Below are 23,749 nucleotides of genomic sequence, written 5' to 3'. Positions count from 1 at the left end.
AAAGAAAAATAAGCAGGACATAGTCCCTGACTTTGAGGAACATGCGTTTTATTAGAGAGAATTAGATAAGATCATAAATGACAACAGGCATACCTTGTTTTATTGTGCTTCATTTATTGTACTTCGTAGACATTTTTTTTTTTTTTTTTTTTTTACAAATTGAAGGGTTGTGGCAACTCTGCATTGAGCAAGTCTATTGGTGCCATGATCTATTGGTGCCATTTTTGCAATACCATATGCTCACTTTGTGTCCCTGTGTCACATTTTGGTAATTTACAAAATATTTAAAATTTTTTCATTTTTATTATATCTGTTATAGTGATCTGTGATCAGTAATCTTTGATGTTACTATTGTCATTCTTCCTTTGGGGAACCATGAACTGTGCCCATGTAAGATGGTAAATTTAATCAATAAATGTTGGGTGTTCTGACTACTCCGCCACCTGATCATTCCCCCATCTCCCTCTTTCTCTCTTCTTGAGCCCCCCAATCCCTGACACAATAATATTAAAATTAGGCCAATTAATAAATCTACAATGGTCTCTAAGTGTTGAAGTGAAAACAAGTCTCACATTTTTTATGTTAAATCAAAAGCTAGAAATGATTAATTTAGTGAGGAAGCCATGTCAAAAGCTAAGATAGGCTGAAAGCTGGGGCTCTTTTGCCAAACAGTTATCCCAATTGTGAATGCAAAAGAAAAGTTCTTGAGGGAAATTAAAAGTGCCACTGCAGAGCCAGGTCTTGAGTCTGAAGTGTTAAGAGTTTACCCTGAGGCCAAGGGAGAAGCCACAGAAGGTTCACGGGAGGGGGAGGACATGAGACATCCAACAGGTCTGAGTTCCTCTCATAGCAGTAGGCTTTGGTCTGAGTCAGGATGAGTCTAGGACTTGCTCCCCAAGGGACTGTGGGGACTGGGAGGAGCAGGGTAACAGGGAGAAGGTCCAAGCTGAGGGGAACGGCAAAGAGATGTGAAGGAGATGCTCTCTGATCACGACGCACTCAGAGGTACCCATTTCACGTTGCTAACATGCCAGTCGCTGTGCACTTATCCATAATGGAGATGTTATCATTATGAGGAAACTGAGTTTCAGAGAAGCTGAGAGACTTGCATGAGGTCACACAGTGAGAAAGTGGCCTGGTTCAGAGCCCACACCCTTAACCCCATATTCCACTGCCAGATGGGACTCCCCAGACCCCATGTGGAGCTGGGTCAGTGGGGCCTCTCCCACTTGCACCTTATCTGACTCCAGGTCCCACGCTGAGAGAGGCTGGTTCCAGGTGGTAGTGAGACAGGAGCCCCTGGGACCATGCCAGGCTGGGACGGTCACCATCTGAGGTCACCCCGGGTCCTTTCCCCTAGCTATAGAGACCAGGTGCAGCACTTCAAGGTGCTGCGCGAGGCCTTGGGGAAGTACTTCCTGTGGGAGGAGAAGTTCAACTCCCTCAACGAGCTGGTCGACTTCCACCGCACCACCGCACCACCACCATCGCCAAGAAGCGGCAGATCTTCCTGCGCGACGAGGAGCCCTTGCTCAAGTCACCTGGGGCCTGCTTTGCCCAGGCCCAGTTTGACTTCTCAGCCCAGGACCCCTCGCAGCTCAGCTTCTGCCGTGGCGACATCATTGAGGTCCTGGAGCGCCCAGACCCCACATTGGTGGCGGGGCCGATCCTGTGGGCGCGTTGGCTTCTTCCCACATAGTTACGTGCAGCCCGTGAACCTGTGAGCAGCTCGGCGGCCGATCTGGCCAATGGGCCATTTTACAGGAACTGAGGTCCAGAGAGGACATGGACACCTCCAGCCCAGTCAGAGTCACACGGGGCTCAGTGGACAGCCTTGGACTGAACGTGGGCTGCTAACTGCCTCTGGCCACTTCCCACAAACTGCGATGGCCCAGGTTCCCCAGCAAGGGTACCCAGCAAGGGTAGCTGCCAGGCTTCCTGGCTGATTGCTTCCCATTGGCTGCCAGCTGTGTGACACCACGGGGCGGAGTCTGTGGAGGCCCCACCCACCTCCTCTTGTCAATGGCTCCATCTGCCAGAAAGGTTGAGTACTCCCAGGTTTCACCCACTGGAGGCTCAACCTGAGGAACCTGGCCATGATGGGTGGGTTCACCTTGGGCTGACCACCCACTGGGCCTGCTTGCCCCTCCCTCAAAAGGCCCCTGGAGTTGTTCGGGCTGTTGGGAGGTGGCTCAGCCTCGAAGGACAGACTGCATACCTGTTGACCTAAATTCACTGGACAGACTCCAGGTGGACACCAACTCCTCAACAGCCCCGTGACTTCAGCTCCACCTGGGGCACCCAGCACCCCCCCGCCCCACCACAGGGCTAGAGGCCCTGAGACTCTGAAAAAGGGGCGGGCAGTAGGGAAGTTGGAGGCACACTCCTCTCCTGTTGGACAGGTGAGCTCTGAAGGCAAGCCCTGGGCCCAGCCACGCAGAGACCCTGGCTGCTCTGGCCCTTGTTTGTTTAGGCCCAGGTTCTGCCCAGACCAGGGCCCAGGAGAGCTCTCAGGAGGCTGAGAAACCTCCAGGGCAGACAGAAAGTTAGGGCCAGAGCTGGGTTTTAGAGATCCTATAGGATCCCACATGGGACAGCTACCTAGGTGGGGCATGGCCACTACCCGAGAACGGGAGGGCCCTCCAGAGAATGTGCCACCATCAGGGATATGAGCAGGGCCTGTCCAGAGCCTGGGCACCTTTGGGAGCGGGAAAAGTGAGGTGGGACTTGGAAAGGCTTTGAATGCCAGGCTGATGGTTGAGGGGATGGTGGGCAGGGAGCGAGGGTGAGGAGGCTCCCTCTGGCATTTGGTAGCAGGTGGGTGGAGGGAGGAGCCCCTGGAGGTGGCTGCAGTCCCTTAATGGGGGGCTTTGCTCTGGGCATGTGGGGCTCTCCCTCCATCCAGAGCTGGCCCAAGACCCTTGGAGCCCTGAGTGCTGGCAAATCTCACTGCTCCTGTGTATTCAAAAGGAAACAGTAAAACCAACATCAGGATGTCCATCAGAAATCTAATTTTCTTTCCAAAAAAAAAAAATGCCCCTGCAGTGAACACATGAAGAAGAAAGAGACAGCCTTGTTGCTGATGTAAAGGAAGTTTTAGTGGTCTGGATAGAAGATCAAGGCAGCCACAACATTCCCTTAGGCCAAAGCCTAATCCAGAGCAAGGTCCCAACTCTCTTCAATTCTATGAAGGCTGAGAGAGGTGAGGAAAGTAAGAAGAAAAGTTTGAAGCTAGCAGAGATTGGTTCATGAAGTTTAAGGAAAGAAGCCATCTCCATAACCTAAAAGTACAAGGTGAAGCAGCAAGTGCTGATGGAGAAGCAGCAGCAAGTTATCCAGAAGACCTAACTAAAATAATTGAGGAAAGTGGTTACACTAAACAGTATAGATAATATAGATAAAACCACCTTATATTGGAAGAAGATGCCCTTTAGGACTATCATAGCTAGAGAAGAAAAGTCAGTGCCTGGCTTCAAAGCTTCAAAGGACAGTCTGCCTCACTTGTTCAAGGCTAATGCAGCTGGTAACTTTAAGTTGAAGCTAGTGCTGATTTGCCATTCGGAAAATCCCAGGGCTCCTAAAAAATATGTTAAATCTACTCTGCCTATGCTTTACAAACACAACAACAAAGCCTGGATAACAAGACATCTGTTTACAGCATGGTTTACTGAATATTTTAAGCCCACTGTTGAGAACTACTGCTTAGAAAAAACTATTTCTTCCAAAATATTACTACTCATTGACAATACATCTGTTCACACAAGAGCTCTGATAGAGATATACATAGAAATTAATGTTGTTTTTGTATCTGCTAATACAACATCCATTCTGCAGCCTATGGATTAAGGGGTAATTTCAACTTCCAACTTTTACCGTGTAACAAATACATTTTGTAAGGCTATGGCTGCTATAAATAGTGATTCTTCTGATGGATCTGGGCAAAGCGAATGGAAAATCTTCTGGAAAGTATTACCCATTCTAGATGTTTTTAATAACATTCATGATTCATGAGAGGAGGCCAAAATATTAACATTAACAGGAGTTTGGGAGAGTTGATTCCAACCCTCGTGAATGGCTTTGAGGAGTTCGAGACTTTAATGGAGAAAGTAACTGCAGATATGAAAGAAGTAACAAGAGAACTAGAACTTGAAGTGAGGCCTGAAGAGGTGCCCAGATTAGTGCAATCTCATGATAAAATGTGAATGGATGAGGAATTGTTTCTCATAGATGAGCAAAGAAAGTGGTTTCTTGAAATGGAATCTGCTCCTGATGACACTGTTAACATTGTTAAAATGTTGACAAAGGATTTAGAATATTATATAAACTAAGTTGATAAAGCAGTGGCAGGGTTTGAGAGTATTAACTCCAAATTTGAAAGAAGTTCTACTGTAGGTAAAATGCTATAAAACAGTATCTCATGCTACAGAGAAAGCTTTAGTGAAAGGAAGAGTTCACTGATGCAACAAACTTCATTGTTGTCTTATTTTAAGAAATTGCCAAAGCCATGTCAACCTTCAGCAACCACCACCCTGATCAGTCAGCAGCCATCAACATATAGGCAAAACCCTCCACCAGCAAAGAGATTACAAATGGCTGAAGGCTGAAATGATTATTAACATTTTTAAGCAATAATTTATTTTAAAATTAAGGTATGAACATTATTTTAAACATAGTGCGATGGCATACTTAATATGTTTCATTATAGTGTAAACATAACTTTATATGCACTGGGAAACCAAAAAATCTGTGTGACTTCCTTTATTGTGGTGGTCTAGAACTGAACCTGCAGTATCTCCAAGGTATGCCTGTATATCTAAAGTGCAAGAAGAGAAGCTGCACAAGAGAGAAGAAAGGTATTTTAAGAGTTCCAGGGAAGAAAAAGGTACTTCCACTTTGATTAAGATTTCATGAAGGAGGATTAAAATGGCAGACAGGAAGCAGAAGTAGCTTTCAGCTTCTATTCAGCCAGACAGAGCAGCATGTGGAGGTTCACATTGTGAGCTTTTGCTCCAAGAAATACCACAGGAACATACCAGGAAAACTGAGAGAATCCACAGACCCTTTGAAGGAACTGGATTGCCGCTGCAGGCTCCCTGAGATTCCAGAAAACTGTGAGTCTGCTTGCTTTCTCAGTGGGGAGGCTGGTGGTCTGGGGCAAGTTCTCAGCCCTGGTCACTGGCTGTCTCGAAATAGACTGTGCTGTTGTGCGGCAGGATGGGAGTGAGACCAGCCTTTAGGACTGCGGGCTGTGTGGGAGAGGGGTGAGGCCTGTGACTGCCAGCTTTCCCCCACTTCCCTGGTGACCTGTGTGACTCAACAGAGGCAGCCATAATCCCCCTGGGAACATAACTCCATTGGCCTGGGAACTGCACCCCCAACGCCCACAGCAGCCACATCAAGCCCTGCCCGAGGAAAGGCTTAGCTCAGACACATCTATCCCTTTCCCCACCTTCTGGTCTTTCTCTACCCACCCTGGTTGCCAAAGAAAAAGGACATAATCTCTTGGGAGCTTGTGGCCCTGCCCACTGCCTGAGAAACATAAATACTTAACTAGGTGACCCTAGCCAAGATTCCTTCCTCCCTATAGTACCACAGCTAATGCACTCTTGAAAGTGCCACCTCCTGGCTGGAGGCCAACCAACATAAAACCAGCACACTAAACAAAAATACAGCCAAGGACACTCAAAATGTCCACTTCACTCACCTGCTACCTCCACCGGAGCAGGTGCTGGTATCCACAGCTGAAAGACCTGAAGACAGTTCATATCATAGGACTCTTTGCAGACACTCTCTGGTACCAGCCCAGAGCCTGGTAGCTCCGCTGGGTGGCTAGACCCAGAAGAGCAAAAACAATCACTACAGTTAGGGTCTCAGGAAGCACCGTTCCTAGGGAAGTCCCCCTAGGAACAGGACATCAAGGAAACACCCCACAGACAAAAGAATCTGAATTGCCCTTGAGTCCCAGATCTTACCTCTGACATAGTCTACTCAAATGAGAAGGAACCAGCAAAACAATTCTGGTAATATAGCAAAATAAGTTTATTTAACACCCCCCAAAATTACACCAGCTCACCAGCAATGGATCCAAACCAAGATGAAATCTCAGAATTGTCAGAAAAAGAATTCAGAAGGTCGATTATTAAACTAATCAAGGAGGCACCAGAGAAAGATGCAGTCCAATTTAAAGAAATTGAAAACATGGTACAGGATATGAAAGGAAAAATCTTCAGAGAAATAGATAACATAAATAAAAAATAATCACACTTCTAGAAATCAAAGACACACTTAGAAAAATGCAAAATGCACTGGAAAGTCTCAGCAATAGAATCTAACAGCAGAGGAAAGAACTTGAGACCTCAAAGACCAGGCTTTCAAATTAAACTAATCCATCAAAGATAAAGAAAAAAGAATTTTAAAAAATGAACAAAGGGTCCAAGTAGTTTAGGACTATGTTAAGCATCCAAACCTAAGAAAAGTTGGTGTTTCTGAGGAAGAAGAGAAATCTAAAAGTTTGGAAAATATATTTGAGGGAATAATCAAGGAAAAGTTCCCTGGCCTTGCTAGAGATCTAGATATCCAAATACAAGAAGCTGAAAAAACAACAAGGAAATTCATTGCAAAAAGATCATTGTCTAGGTACGTAGTCATTAAGTTATCTAAAGTCAAGAGGAAGAAAAGAATCTTAAGAGCTAAGAGGCAAAACCATCAGGTAACATGTAAAGGAAAACCTATAAGACTATCAGCAGATTTCTCAGGAGAATAACTACAAGCTAGAAGAGATTGGGGTCTTCATTTTAGCCTCCTTAAGCAAAACAATTATCAGCTAAGAATTGTGTATCCAGTGAAACTAAGCTTCATAAATGAAGAAAATATACATTTTTTTTCCAGAAAAACAAATGCTTAGAGAATTTGCCACTACCAAGCTAGCACTATATGAACTGCTAAAAGGAGATCTAGGTCTTGAAACAAATCCTCAAAATACACCAAAATAGAACCTTGTTAAAGCATAAATCGCACAGGACCTATAAAACAATAACACAATTTAAAAAAAGAGTATTTAGGCAACAAATGGCATGATGAATAGAATAGTAGCTCATATTTCAATACTAACATTGAATGTAAATGGCCTAAATGTGCCACTTAAAAGATACAGATTGGCAGAATAAATAAGAATTCACTAACCAAATTTCTGCTGTCTTCAGGAGACTCACCTAACACATAAGGACTCACATAAACTTAAGGTAGGTGAGTGAAAAAAGATATTCCATGCAAATGTACACCAAAGGTGAGCAGGAGTAGCTATTCTTATATCAGACAAAATGAACTTTAAATCAACAACAGTTAAAAAAGACAAAGAGGGACATTATATGATGATAAAAGGACTAGTCCAATTGGAGAATATCACAATCCTAAATATATATGTACCTAACACTGGAGCCCCCAAACATATAAAGCAATTACTACTAGACTAGACCTAAGAAATGAGATAGACAGCAACACAATAATCGTGGGTGACTTTAATACTCCACTGACAGCACTAGACAGGTCATCAAGACAGAAACTCAACAAAGAAACAATGGACTTAAACTATACCCTACAACAAATGGACTTAACTGATACTTACAGAACATTCTACCCAACAACTGCAGAATATACATTCTATTCATCAGCACGTGGAACATTCTCCAAGATAGATCACATGATAGACCACAAAACAAGTCTCTGTAAATTTAAGAAAATTGAAATTATATCAAGTATTTTCTCAGTCCACAATGGAATAAAATTGGAAATCAATGCCAAAAGGATTCCTCAAAACCATCCAAATAAATAGAAATTAAATAACCTGTTCCTGAATGATTGGTGGGTCAACAATGAAATCAATATGGAAATTAAAAAAATTTTGAATCAAACGATAATAGTGACACAACCTGTCAAAACCTCTGGGATATGGCAAAAGTGGTGCTAACAGGAAAGTTCATAGCATTAAATGCCTACATCAAAAAGTCTGAAAGAGCACAAATAAACAATCTAAGGTAATACTTCATAGAACTGAAGAAACCAGAACAATCCAAACAAAAGCCCAGCAGAAGAAAAGAAATAGCAAAGATCAGAGCAGAATTAAATGAAATTGAAACAAAAAAAATGATACAAAAGAAAAATGAAACAAAAAACCCGCTTCTTTGAAAAGATAAATAAAATTGATAGGCTGTTAGTGACATTAACCAAGAAATGAAGAGAGAAGATCCAAATAAGCTCAATTAGAAGTGAAATGGGAGATATTACTACTGATACCACAGATATATGAAAGATTATTCAAGGCTACTATGAACAACTTTACACTCATACACTAGAAAACCTAGAGGAGATAGATAAATTCCTGGAAATATACATCCCTCCTAGATTAAACCACAAAGATATAGAATCTCTGAATAGACCAATAACAAGAAGCAAGATTAAAATGGTAATAAAAAAGTTGCCAACAAAAAAAAGTCCAGGACCAGATGGAGTCACAGCTGAATTCTATCAGATGTTTGAGGAATTGGTACCAATCCTATTGACACTATTCCACAAGAAAGTGAAAGAGAGAATCCTCCCAAAATTATTCTAGGAAGCCAGTACCACCTAATACCAAAGCCAGGGAAAAACATAAAAAAAGAAAACTACAGACCAATATCCCTGATGAACATAGATGCAAAAAATCCTCAATAAAATACTAGCTAAACAAATCCAACAGCATATCAAAAAGATAATACATCATGATCGAGTGGGTTTTATACCAGGGATGCAGGGATGGTTTAACATCCACAAGTGAATAAATGTGATACACCACATAAACAGAATTAAAAACAAAAATCACATAATCATCTCAATAGATGCAGAAAAAACATGTGACAAAATCCAGCATCCTTAATGATTAAAACCCTCAGGAAAATCAGCACAGAAGGGATATACCGTAAGGTAATAAAATCCATCTATGACAAACCCATAGCCAATATTACACTGAATGAGAAAAAGTTGAAATCACTCCCTCTGAGAACTGGAACAAGACAAAAATGCAGACTTTCGACACATCTATTCAACATACTACTGGAGGTCCTAGCCAGAGCAATCAGACAAGAGAAAGAAATCAAGGGCATCCAACTTGGTAAAGAGGAAGTCAGACTGTCACTGTTTGCTGATGATAGGATTATATACCTAGAAAACCCAACAGACTCATCCAAAAAGCTCCTAGTATTGGTAAATAAGTTCAGCAAAGTTTCAGGATACAAAATTAATGTACACAAATCAGTAGCTCTGCTATACACCAAGAGCAACCAAGCTAAGAACCAAATAAAAAATTCAACCCCTTTTACAATAGCTGCAATAAAAATTTTAAAATCTCAGAATATACCTAACCAACCAGGTGAAAGATCTCTACAAGAAAAACTACAAAACACTGCTGAAAGAAATCATAGACAACACAAACAATTGGAAGAATATCCCATGCTCATAAATCAGTAGAATCAATACTGTGAAAATGACCATACTACCAAAAGCAATATACAAATTTAATGTAATTTCCCTCAAAATACCACATCATTCTTCACAGAACTAGAGAAAACAATTCTAAAATTCATATAGAACCAAAAAAGAGCCAGCATAGTTAAAACCAGACTAAACAAAAATAACAAATATGGAGGCATGACAGTACCTGACTTTAAACCACACTATATATAAGTCCCTAGTCACCAAAACAGCATGGTACTGGTATAAAAATAGGCACATAGACCAATGGAATAGAATAGAGAATCCAGAAATAAAGCCAAATACTTACAACCAACTGATATTTGAGAAAGCAAACAAAAACATAAAGTGGGGAAAGGACACCCTATTCAACAAATGCTGCTGGGATAATTGGCAAGCCACATGTAGAAGAATGAAACTGGATTCTCATCTCTCACCTTATACAAAAATCAACTCAAGGTGGATCAAAGACTTAAATCTAAGACTGAAACCATAAAAACTCTGAAGATAACATCAGAAAAACCCTATTAAACATTGGGTTAGGCAAAGACTTCATGGCCAAGAACCCAAAAGCAATTGCAACAAAAACAAAGATAAATAGATGGAACTTAATTAAACTAAAAACCTTCTACACAGCAAAAGAAATAATCAGCAGAGTTAACAGACAACCCACAGGATGGGAGAAAAATCTTCACAATCTATACATTCCACAAAGGACTAATATCCAGAATCTACAAAGAACTCAAACAAATCAGCAAGAAAAAAACAAACAACCCTATCAAAAAGTGGGCCAAGGACATGAATAGACAATTATCAAAAGAAGATATGCTAATGGCCAACAAGCATATGGAAAAACGCTCAACATTACTAATGATCAGGGCAATGCAAATCAAAACCACAATGTGATACCACCTCACTCCTGCAAGAATAGCCATAATAAAGAAAATAATAGATGTTGGTGATACAGTTTGGCTCCGTATCCTCACCCAAATCTCATCTTGAATTGTAGTCTGAATTGTAATCACCACGTGTTGGGGGAAGGACCTTGTGGGAGGTGATTATATCATGAGGGTGGTCTCCTCATGCTGTTCTGATGATAGTGAGTGATTTCTCACAAGATCTGATGATTTTATAAGGGTCTTTTCCCCACTTCACTCTGCACTTCTCCTTCCTGCCGCCTTGTGAAGAAGGATGTGTTTGCTTCCCCTTCTGCCATGATTGTCAGCTTCCTGAGGCATTCCCAACCCTGTGGAACTGTGAGTCAATTAAACCTCTTTCCTTTATAAATTACCCAGTCTTGGGAAGTTCCTTATAGCAGTGTAACAATGGACCAATACAGTAAATTGGTACTGAAGGGGCAGGGCACTGCTATAAGGATACCCAAAAATGTGGAAGCAACTTTGGAACTGGTTAAGTTCCAAAGGAAGAGGTTGGAACTGTTTGGAGGGCTCTAAAGAAGAAAGGAAAATGTGGGAAAGTTTGGAACTTCCTAGAGACTTGGTGAATGGCTTTGACCAAAATGCTGATAGGGATATGGACAATGAAGCCCAGGCTGAGGTGGTCTCAGATGGAGATAAGGAACTTGTTGGGAACTGGAATAAAGATGACTCTTGCTATGCTTTACTGAAGAGAGTGGTGGCTTTTTGCACCCCCTAGAGATCTGTGGAACTTTGGACTTGAGAGAGACGACTTAGGGTATATGGCAGAAGAAATTTCTAAGCAGCAAAGCATTCAAGAGGTGACAGAGCATAAAAGTTTGGAAAGTTTGCAGCCTGACAATGCAAAAGAAAAGAAAAGTCCATTTTCTGGGGAGAAATTCAAACTAGCTGCAGAAGTTTGCATAAGTAATGAAGAGCTAAATGCTAACTGCCAAGACAATGTGGAAAATGTCTCGAGGGCATGTCAGAGACCTTCATGGCAGCTCTTCCCATCACAGGCCCAGAGACCTAGCAGGGAAAAAATGGTTTCCTGGGCAGGGTCCAGGGCCCCCCTGCTGTGTGCAGCCTTGGGACTTGGTGCCCTGCATTCCAGCTGCTCCAGCCTTGGCTAAAAGGGGCCAAGGTACAGCTCAGGCCATTGTTTCAGAGGGTGCAAGCCCCAAGTCTTGACAGCTTCCATGTAGTGTCAGTTCCTGCAGGTATGCAGAAGACAAGAATTGAGGTTTAGGAACTTCTGCCTAGATTTCAGGGGATGTATGGAAATGCCTGGATGTCCAGACAGAAGTCTGCGGCAGGGGTGCAGCCCTCATGGAGAACAACAGTGCAGAAGTGAAATGTGGGGACCAAGCCCCAACACAGAGTCCCCACTGGGGCACTGTCTAGTGGAAATGTGAGAAGAGGGCCACCATCCTCCAGAACCCAGAATGGTAGATTCACCAACAGTTTGCATCGTGTGCCTGGAAAAGCTGTAGACACTCAATACCAGCCATGAAAGCAGCCAGAGGGGGCTATATTCTGCAAAACCACAGGAGTGGAGCTGCCCAAAGCCGTGGGAACCCACCCCTTGTATCAGCATGCCCTGGATATGAGACATGGAATCAAAGGAGATTATTTTGGAGCTTTAAGATTTAATGATTGCCTTGCTGGATTTTGGACTTGCGTGAGGCCTGTAGCCCCTTTGTTTTGGGCACTTTCTCCCATCTGGAACAGCTGTATTTACCCAATGCCTATACCTCCATTGTATCTAGGAAGTAACTAACTTGTCTTCGATTTTACAGGCTCATAGGCAGAAGGGACTTGCCTTGTCTCAGATAAGACTATAGACTTGGACTTTTGGGTTAATGCTGAAATGAGTTAAGACTGGGAAACTGTTGGGAAGGCATAATTGTGTTTTGAAATGTTAGAAAGATGAGATTTTGGAAGGGCCAGGAGCAGAATGATATAGTCTGGCTCACGTGTCCCCACCCAAATCTTATCTTGAATTGTAACCCAAATTGTAATCCCCATGTGTTGGGGTAGGAACCTTGTGAGAGGTGACTTGATCATGGGGGTGGTTCCCTCATGCTGATCTTGTGATAGTGAGTGAGTTCTTACAAGATCTGATGGTTTTATAAGGTGCTTTTCCCTGCTTTGCTCTGCACTTCTCCTCCTTGCTTCCTTGTGAAGGACATGTTTGCTTCCCCTTCTGCCAAGATTGTAAGTTTCCTGAGCCCTGTGGAACTGTGAGTCAATTATACATCTTTCCTTTTTAAATTACCCAGTCTTGGGCACTTCCTTTTAGCAGCATGAAAATGGACTAATACAGTTGGTGTGGATATGGTAAAAAGGGAACACTTTTACACTGTTGGTGGGAATGTAAACTAGTACAAGCACTATAGAAAACAGTGTGGAGATTCCTTAAAGAACTAAAAGTATATCTACCATTTGATCCAGCAATCCTGCTGTTAGGTATCTACCCAGAGGAAAAGAATCAGGGGTGGGTTGTGGATGCTTTAAATGCTGGGGATGGAGATTAACTCAATTTGAAAGAGCCAATGAGACATTTTGAACAGGGGGCAATATGATTGGAGTTTTTATCAGAGTTCATTAATCATGCAGTAAATGATACTCATACCTTGTGAAGTGATAAAAATTAAATGAGTCCAAAGCAGCACAATTTGCAATTACAAAAATATAGAACCAGCCCAAATGCCCATCCCTCAACAAGTGGATAAAGAAAATGTGATATCTATATCTATATCTATATCTATATCTATATCTATAGCTATATCTATATCTATATCTATATCTATAGCTATATCTATATCTATATCTATAGCTATATCTATACCTATACTATGGAATACTACTCAGCCACAAAAAGGAACAAAATAATGACATTTGCAGCAACCTGAATGGAACTGGAGACTATTATTCTAAGTGAAGTAACTCAGGAATTGAAAACCAAACATCATATGATCTCACTCATAAGTGGGAGCTAAGCTATGAGGACACAAAGGCATAAGAATGATACAATGGACTTTGGTGACAACTTAGGGGAAAGTGTGGAAGGGGGGTGAGGGATAAAAGATTACACATCGAATACAGTGTACACTGCTTGGGTTATGAGTGCACCAAAATCTCAGAAATCACCCCTAAAGAACTTATTCATATAACCAAGTACCACCTGTTCTCTGAAAACCTATTGAAATGAAAAATAAATTAAAAAAATAAGACTTCATGAAGGAGAAATCACGTGACTTTAAAAGATGAGTGGAATTTCAACAAGTGGAGGGAGCAGAGCAAGAGGATATGTCAAGACAATCTGTCAGGTGGAGGGAATAACATTAAGCAAGGATGGAGATGGAGAAATGAAGTCTTGCTTGGAGAACATCAAGGAGTCAACTTCAATTGCACTAAAGCAAGAGATACATGTATTTAAATAGTGGGAGAAAAAGCAGCAGGGGTGGGTTGTGGCCATATTGTGGATGCTTTCAATGTTGGGGATGGAGATTAACTCAATCAGAAAGAGCCAATGAGACATTTTGAACAGGGGGCAATATGATTGGAGTTTTCATCAGAGTCCATTAACCATGTGGTAAATGATACTCACATCTTGGGAAATGATAAAAATTAAATGAGTCCAAAGCAGTGAAGTATCTAAATAAATTTAGTAGGTGCAAAATTAATTCCCTCTTCTCCCTTCTATTGCACTCATTGTTTCTGAAGCTGTGATCTGCAAAAATGGGCCTAGAGTCCTATCAAGACTCTGCTGGCTGTGAATTTCATTTTTCCTCCAAGAATCCAGCTAAAGGTGTGACCTGGGTCTAGAAAAATCCCCAGGTGGAGGCCAGAAGATAAGTTTTTGTGACCTCTAGCTATTTACTTTAGCCTGAGAAACTTAGAATTCCAGAGCTTAAATCCAGCCAGCCTGGCACTCGCTGCTAAAAGCTGCCTGAGGAGAGCTGGCCCTCTCTCTCTCCTCTCTTTTAATATGTCTCTTTAGAGGCTCATTTTGACTGACCAGCCAACATCACTTGGCATTCAGGAAGCATGTCTCCCCCTTCACTGCCTCCCCTGCGCTGAGCCTTGAGGACGATTTGGGGTTTTGTAGCCTATTATTTCTCCTCCCTCTTCCCTTCTCCTGCTGCTGGGAGGCTTTTTCTTCTGATAAGAACCTTCTAGCAGTTTCATCAGAGCCATTGTTAAGAAGAGGCAAGTCTTCTCACAATGGATACCTGATGATTTCCCCCTTTCTGCAGACAAATCAGTCCTTAGTGAAAGGTCTCATAATTGCTCTTGCACCATTATTCTGGATGTGCTGGCTTAGGGCCCCTCACTCAGCCCCCTTGGGGGAGGGAAAGAAAAATCCTGTTTCTTGCCATTCACTTTTTAAAAAATATGGCTGTGAAAATGCTCTCATTCTCCACTAATTGGATTTGAGGAAGACGCAACTTCTGCACTTCTTACCCCCACACATTCTTGCAATGTCCTTTACAGACTCAGAGGTTAGCTGTGCTTTCCTGGGGTCCCTCCTCTCTTGTCCAACACAGGGTGTTTCATCTCCCCAGAAATCAAAATGTACTAACCTAGGCCCCTCTCAAGCATTTCAGTGTCTTAAAATAGAAAAACCACCTTTTCTGTATTCCACCCCTCCTAGGTAATTTTCTTTTTCTTCTATTCCCACACCTGCAGGCTAGCTTTCATCAGCTTACTCAAAAATTCATAAATTAAGTGTCCCGTGTGGTTAAGGCACTGTGATAGGCACAGTAGGAGATGAATTACCCCTCAGCCTTCCCTATCTCGCATTCCTATATATTAGAGATCAAAGGCAGGCACTTTCGTTGGAAAGGCCAAATCCTTCCCAAGGCACCCAGGAGCAACCCCATCTGATTTGCTCCTGATGTCCTCCGGGTAATAGACACTCTGTCAGAGGTAACTATTTACTTTAAAGCCACTCATTAGGAAATATTTAAATCTGGATTTCTTAACCCAATTCCCTGCAAATTGCAAGACTAATCTCCAGTGAATTTGTTTCTTAATCAACTTTTGGCTGACTCTTGGAAAAAAAGGAATTGGGGAAAGTGTTTCAAGTCCAACTGAGAACTGAACATACAGATACTCACCTGTAAGGGGAAAAAAGGTATTGACCAGACAAAAAACGGGGAAGGTGGAGGTCTCCATTCATGGGTGACAAAAGAGAAACAGATTTAGTCTTATAACTGTCAACTGAAGAATGATGGGTTCGTAAATTTAGGAAGGAGAGCTTCATTTCTCATAAATGGTTAGTCTGCAGGGTGGCCAATCTGATAGGCTGGAAAGCATAGCCTTTGGACAGAAGCCAGAAACAGACACTTTGAGGGAAGGGTAAATGGAATAGAAATTTATAATATATAAAGCAGAATGGTTTTATATATTTTATTTAGAGATGTGTGTATATATATATTATATGTATATAAATATATATTATATAAATATATATAAGTATATATAAAGCAATTTATATAAATATATATAAAGCCATTCTGCTTGATATTATATGTTATAGGAGAAGTCATGAATATTTATGAAAGGAGAAATATGCACGAACTTCATGCTCCTTCATGGGTCCCATGTTCAAAAAAATGGTGGCAAGCAAGAGCCAACAGTGGAATTTTTGGGCCTCTAATATCAAAAGGTGAAGCAGAGGACATGAAAACCCTCACTGCACGTCCTCCACAGACTTGCCAGAACCACTCCATGGTCAGTAGTCTCTTATCAGGAAGGAGTGCTGGTTAGTTGTGTTGAAACCACAAAAGACAGGGGCAGTGTCAGGTGGCTGGTGGATATCAAAGGTGGAGTCTTTCGAAAGAGCTGGTTTCTGTTGAACCCTTTGGGAAGAAAGCCTAATGGCAGTTAGCGAGGGAGGAGGTATGACAAGGCATGTCAGATCCCCTATCCTGTCATGGCCAGGAACTCAGCTTCCAAGGTTTCTCTGAGGTCCCCTTGGCTAAGGTTTCTCTGAGGTCCCCTTGGTCCATTCAGTTGGCTGGGGGGCTTAAAATTTTATTTTTAGTTCTCATAATTGAGTCATTTGTTGGAGGAAGAGCAAGTACTACAGGTTTCTCTAATATTGACCTCTAAAGCAGAGGATCTGAAGGACAATTAGACTATGTTAAACAGTGTTAAAGGCACTGGTTTTGCTACATGAACATGTAAAGCCAACATGGTTTTAATAGAGTAGCCATATCTCTCTTCTTGCCTCCCTTCATCTTGTCATCCTACAGAAGCAAGCAGAGCCAATGCTCAACTGACCATGCCAAGGAAAAGGGGCCATACACATTCTTGAGACTCCAAGGCCTTCTCTGTAGGGCTTGGTGTTTTGCCCAGTTAATCTCTCCTTCCTAACTGTTGAATTCAGTTAGTAACATCTCTTTTCATATTGAGGGTCTCTTGTATTTGCTTCCTTATTCTTGGCTACATTTCATTGAGTTTGGCTTATTGAGTAGGCAACGCTTTGCTTTGGTCCTGTTAAAGGCTCTTACCTAAACATTAAGGGAAGAACTATGAGCTGAGATTTTCCTTTAACCAAATAAGCCATTTCGCAGGAGGCTTACATAGATTCACTAGACATCAGTAAAACAAGAGTAAGCCTCCATGCCACCCCTAATCTGTCAGCACCCAAAGGGAGGAAAGGGCAGCATCCCTGGTCCAGAGTGATAGCTCTCACAGTGCCAAACAGTGTGAGCACCATGCAAGAATACAGATGAACAGACACTGTCCTAGCAGCATGTGTTTTATGAAAAAGTGCCGAGTCCCATTTTGGTCAGAAAGGTCATCAATCCTGTTGCTGGTTTTAGCATGGACAAGTGTGCTAGGATCCCCCAGAGAGAAGCGGCCACTTGGAAGTAAGCATGGCCCTTAGGAGGTGTGGCTAGGTATTCAAGTGCTGGACATCATGCCGAGAATGAAGTGCTTTTTTCAAATTACATCCCTAAAACCAGTCACATCTTTCCAAATCTAACATAACATTTGCACCTCAATTCAAATACAACTGTTTCATACAGTTGAATGAATCACTTTGTGCCTTGGTTTTTTCACTTAAAATACTGAAAAGAGGCCATGTGTGGCAGCTCATGCCTGTAATCCCAGCACTTTGGGAAGCTGAGGTGGGCGGCTCACTTGAGGTCAGGAGTTTGAGCCCAGCCTAGCTAACATGGTGAAACCCCATGTCTACTTAAAAAAATTAGCCAGGCGTGGTGGCAGGTGCCTGTAATCCCTGCTACTTGGAAGGCTGAGGCATGAGAATCACTTGAACCTGGGAGGTGGACGTTGCAGTGAGTCAAGATTGCACCACTGCATTCCAGCCTGGATGGCAGAGCAAGACTCTGTCTCAAAAATTAGATGATAGATAGATAGATAGATAGATAGAGAATAGCATCTGCTTCTTAATGTTATGATGATGATTAAATGAGATTAGAATAGTGCTTGGCATGTAGTAAAAACTCATTAAATGTTGTCTAGTGTTATTGTTGTTGCTGTTGTTATAAGTTAAAATCCACAAGCTTTAACTTAGAGTAGAATTTGGAAATCGGAAAAAGTAATTTCAAGGCCCAAGTTTCACCAAAAAGGAACTTCCCTGAGAAACCTTTATCAATACACATCCAAATAAGGGAAGGAATGCAGTATTATATCTTATTTGGCAGAATGTTTTCCTTCTGGGTCTATTTCACTAATTTATAGCCCCAATGAGAGAATGCTGATTGGGTTGCAGGGAAAGTTGGGTAAAGTTTTCATAGCCTAGAATATTCTTGATAATAACAAGAATTTATCCAAGAAATTAAAATATAAGATCATCTACAGGTTATATATCAGTAATCAAAAGTGAGTATATTATTCTCACTCGGTTTGCTAATGGTTGAAATTGCTCAGCGGGGTAGTGGAGTAGTAGAGACTAGATTCTCTGGTCCTGGGGAAGCAGGTTTTCCATAGGGTCTCCATAGCACAGGTCATGGTGACATTTACCATAACTGGCAATTGGTGCACAGCTCCATAGTAAACATGGAAATGACTTCACTGTAATTAACTTGCTAGCTCCATGTTTTAAGAATTGTGCAAGAATCACTCATCTGCATAGAGAGTACTGATGGTTACACAGCATGTATTTAATGCCAGTGAATTGTACACTTACAAGTGGTTATAATGACAGATATGTCTATCTTGCCACAATAAAAAAATAAAGTTGCAAATAAAAAATAAACAAAAATAAGCACCACTCCGTCTTTAGCCCAGAAGATAGAACATCGTAATACATCTACCCACCAAATGGTAGGACAAAATAGGTAGTAAGTCCACGGGTGAGAAAGTTGACTTGAGGAGAGGAAAACTAGCCTATGAATCACATCTAATTTCAGAGAGTATCAGCTGGTTTTCAAATATGTACAGCCCCTATGTATGCTGGGATGGAAAACTAACAAACAGGAAAGAATGTGTCTCCGTAGTTTAGCAGGGTAGCCAAGAGGCCAAAATAGATTCTGCCCGTAAAATGCTATTAGAAATCTACTCAATTAAGGCAACCCCTTACTGTGAGGCCCAGTTTCTTTGGCCACATTTTTCACTCTATATGGGTGAGGTTAAGTAAGGACGCCAGCCCAGGTTTATGGGTCTTCAAGTCTTCTTTTAGGAAGGCTTTTAATCCCTCTTTTCAGGGAGGCTGGTCTCGCCAGGAATGGCAAGCTTGCCAGGAACCTACGGTCTTTGGCGCCACTCACAACACTGCTAACTGCTGCTGTCACCACGCTTGTAGGGGGTGATCTCCTGCACGGCGCCTGCTGCGCCCTCTAGTGTCATCAACGGTCTTGTGCAGTTCTTTGTGAGAAAGGGAACAAGGCTTAGCGCTATTCAAAGCCTAACCTCCAGCGATTTTCCTTTCTGGACTCCTTGGTTCATAGAGAGCGCCCTCAGGGGTCATGGCAGAGGGGAGCCCTGGGTATCCTGTGTATCCGCGTGTATACCCAGGAATTCGGGTCACTTAAAAGTCTTGCATTCCTCTTCATTCATTTTCCAGTAAAGTTCAACAGCACACATACAATAGCAATTCGAGAAACTATTCTGGACAGGTAGGTCTCCAGGGTGCAGAGGCTAAATAGACACTAACAACAACTATGGCAGAGCCAAGTTGAGACTCACAGCCCTGTTTTTTCCCCCTGAGCCTATGTCTAGACTGTACATCCCAGCCAGCCTTGCAGTTAGCTATGACCAGTAATTGAATTCTAATCCGTGTGTAAAAGTCCATATATAAAGAAACAATGAATTTGTTTAGGCTCTTAAAAACTCCCACACTTCATCCTCCTTTTTTTTTTTTCCTCATATGCTAGCTGAATGAAAAAGATTTCAAGTTCCTGGAGGACAGTGGGCTATAATATGGGACACTATCCAGGGGAAAACATGGACTTTTGTCTGTGACATGAGTGAGAAATAAACTTTTATTGTATTAAGCCCCTAAGATTTTGAGTCTGTTCATTATATCAGCAAGCATTACTTGGTCTAACTAGTACATTGACCCTGTGGTTCTACTTTCAAAACAGCATGCTAACAAAAAAAGCAGTGATGCATATAATAATTTTTAAAAAGAAGATAATAAGGAGGAAAAGTTGTATATTTTTCATTAAAAAACTATCCCTTGCTTAATGATATAAAAAGCTTCCAGTAAACTGACCATACAAGAAAGACTGTTAAGTGAATCTATTTCAGTAATGAAAACCATTATAAAACCAGTTGTATTTTTTCTGAAGAAAAAACATCCTTTTATGTGGTAAAGTTATATGTTTAAAGATATAATAAATATTTTATAAATCAAAATTATAAAAGGAGAGCAGAATAATTTATCACAATTATGTACTATTATATACCATATAGAAATTATCAATATTATATATCATTCTAGACTTCAAAGGAAGTATCTGCATTATGTCAATTGGTGAGCATTACTCAGCTGCCAGAATTTCATTGTCAGAACCTCATCGAGGTAGGCTCTGTTCTTTTCTCCAATGATGGCAAGGAGGAAAAGTTCCCTGACCATCTGGCAGGGATGCTGTGGTGGGCATGCCTGCCTTGGGTGGGTATAGGATGGAAGTCTGAGAGCTCTTTTAACTCTGAGTGTTTATGCCTTAGCAAAGGAGCCAAATGATCTCCAAATTCCGTAAGTTTTATGAGGCTTAATGTGAGGCCATATTTGGAATTCTTGGAGCAATTTTTTACTTATTTTGTAAAAAACTCCCAATTCTAAATTCTAATTAAGAAAAGCACAAATGCATATGATGAGGTCTTCCTAGCAATTTCCTTGATGTTCTTTTGGAATACAAAATTATACTGATTTTGCATTACCTGAGTTTTCACTAACTCAAGTATAAAGGGAGGGTGGGAAGAATGTGAATTCTTTCATCCTAAAGAGCTATCAGCATTTCAAAAGCAAGAAAGTCATTCTGCAACTTCCCTATCTATCTGGGAGGGGAAAAATGAATTTAAAATAAAGCAAATGGTTAAGAACTAGTGTTAATTGAAGATCAATCAGGAGTTAACCTACGTTACGTCTGAAATTATAGTGCTAATTGATGGAATGCTAGGATTCAATTTAAAAGCAGATGGTTCACATACAGAGTTTCACAACTTGAGTAATACAAAAGATTAGATATCCTGCCATATTTGTTTACCCTTTCAATAGGCAGGAATGAGCTCCTTCAAAGATGCACATGTAAAAGAAGAAAACTTCCTCTTTAGTTTCATTGGTTTAATTTCACTGGGGGCCTAGGCTTGGGATGAAGGTAGGTAGGGGCAGGGTCTGAGCAGTGAATAGATACATATTAGCAAACATAAATTGCCAGTACGCTTTCTGTTTAACTGCTGTGCACGTGAAATCTCTGTTCCCAGCAAGGAGAAATTTGCAGGCTAGTTGCATTCATCACCAGAAAAAGCCCTGGATTTTCTGCTGCTGTTGTGTTTGGTGGCTTGTTTTAATTAGGGACCAGGAAATTGTTCAGTTTTAGCCTACCAAGCACGAATTCCGGCTTAGACTCTTATTCTTTTTGCCACCATTTTCATAATTAATTTCTACAGTTCTTCAGCTGCATCAGCACTTTGACCCTGTGTTCACGTGAATCCAAAACAGTTGCTTGAGTTGGTCAATACAAACATGAAAAATCATGAAATACAGTCGAGAAAATCATCGTTTCAGTCAAAAACTTGATTTAAATGCAGTAAGAAAAGCCTAAAGTTCACCTTTTTGATGAGAAGCAAAGGGCTGTGAAGAGATTTTACTTTAAGGCAAAATTTAAGACAAATGTTTTTAAAATGTCACTATCTCTACAACCTAAAGAGCCCTGGGCACAGTGTCTATGTGTATCCTTTTAACAGTGAATGAATTTAACATTCTATAAACACTTGCCTGTATTTCTGCTCTCCACCCCAACACATACACACAAAATAAGACAAAGCACTAGTTTTAGATGCAAAGATTGTACTCTTTCCTTAATAGATACATTTGTTGTTTAATGGAACCTATTATTTTGGAAGTGAATCCTTTAGTTCTTAAGATGGTATCAAGTATAACATTGACTTGTATTTCAGAAAACAGTGGTACATGTATGACTGGAGAGAGGTATGACTCTCTCCAGGCCCTTCAAGAAGAAATTTAAAACAAGAACCACAGTCAGAATTTAGTTTTCAATTCCCCTTTATCTAAGGCCTATGTGAATTGAAAATAAGAAAAAAAAGAAGAAGGAGGAGGAGAAAAAGCTTTAAAAGGAAAAGTCTTACTAAAGGATAAAAAAATCTGCAAATGATTGGACAATACAAAATAAAATCCTTATCACCTATAAAGCACAACCAAACACTACCTGGTTCTTGATGAAGTCTCTCTAACGGCAGAAATATGTGAATGAATATAAAATAAGTTAGCAAATGCCTTCGTTACTACTGGCATATTAGAGAGAATGGTGGAGGGGGACTAAGGGATATGAGATCTGATCTTGGCACCCACCAGCTGGTTATCTATGACATTGACCAAGCCCCATGCCCTCTCTGGGCCTCAGCTTCCTCATCTTTAGTATAAGGGGATTAATTTAGATCAGAGTTTCCCAGTGAGTTTGTTACAACTCTAGTTCCACAGGATGGTAGGAGTATAAGGTGAAATTTTCCTTTTTTTTTTTTTGAGACGGGGTCTAGCTCTGTTGCCCAGGCTAGAGTGCAGTGGCGCAATGTCAGCTTACTGCAACCTCTGCCTCCTGGGTTCAAGCGATTCTTCTGCTTCAGCCTCCCGAGTAGCTGGGACTACAGGTGCCTGCCACCACACCTGGCTAATTTTTGTATTTTTAGTAGAGATTGGGTTTCACCATGTTGGCCAAGCTGGTCTTGAACTCCTGACCTTATGATCTGCCTGTCTCAGCCTCCCAAAGTGCTGCCACTGCGCCTGGCAAAAAAATTTTTTAAATACTAAATTAAATTCAGTTAAAAGATTATATAGTCAATAAATTAGGAAAAACCTGGGTTAAATAAAGTGAAACAGGTATCTTTACTGCAGAATGTGTCAGGCTTCCTGGCATGCTGTATCATATTACTGAACGGAACTAGGGTCCAGTTGCCTGGTGCAGTAAACCCAGACACAGATGCTTGAGATTTGCAGTGCAGAAAAGGGCATTTATTGCATGGCGTTAAGCAAGAAGAATGAGCAGTTAACACTTGAGACCTAAACTACCTAATGGCTTACAAGCAGTGGTTTCAGGAGAGCAGGAGTTGCCATCAAAATCGTAAACCAACTCATGGAGGTTATATATCAGTTCAGCCCATAGGTATGACTCTCTCCAGGCCCTTCAGGAAGAAATTTAAAACAAGAACCACAGTCAGAATTTAGTTTTCAATTCCCCCTTATCTAAGGTCTATGTGATAGCAGTGGGCATTTTCCAGCTGGTGGGAATTTCTGTAAAACAACTCAAGAACATATGCTAAGATGTTATCTTTTAGTTTCTGTAAGGAGCCAAAACAACTTGTGACTCTGGCTTGCCTGGGAGATTGTTGTTATTATTTTCTTGCTTATCTGTTCCACATTTACTTTTTTATTTTTTTGAGCTCTGTCACCCAGGCTGGAGTGCAATGGCAGGATCTCAGCTCACTGCAAGCTCTGCCTCCCCAATTCATGCCATTCTCCTTCCTCAGCCTCCTGAGTAGCTGGGACTACAGCATGTGCTTCCACTTCCAGCTAATTTTTAAATTTTTTGTAGAGACAGGGTCTCACTATGTTGCTCTGGCTGGTCTTGAACTCCTGACCTCAAGCTATCCTCCCATCTCAGCCTCCA

General features: G+C 41.4%; 1 pseudogene; it reads left to right on the top strand.

The window, feature by feature from the left end:
- The first annotated feature begins 1,307 nt into the window (after positions 1-1,307).
- On the top strand, positions 1,308-1,813 carry LOC100458954 (GRB2-related adapter protein-like; annotated as a pseudogene).
- The last annotated feature ends 21,936 nt before the right edge of the window (positions 1,814-23,749 follow it).

This window comes from Pongo abelii, chromosome 1 (genome assembly GCF_028885655.2).
Source record: "Pongo abelii isolate AG06213 chromosome 1, NHGRI_mPonAbe1-v2.0_pri, whole genome shotgun sequence".
NCBI lineage: Eukaryota > Metazoa > Chordata > Mammalia > Primates > Hominidae > Pongo > Pongo abelii.
This window is presented reverse-complemented; position numbering and strand designations above follow the sequence as displayed.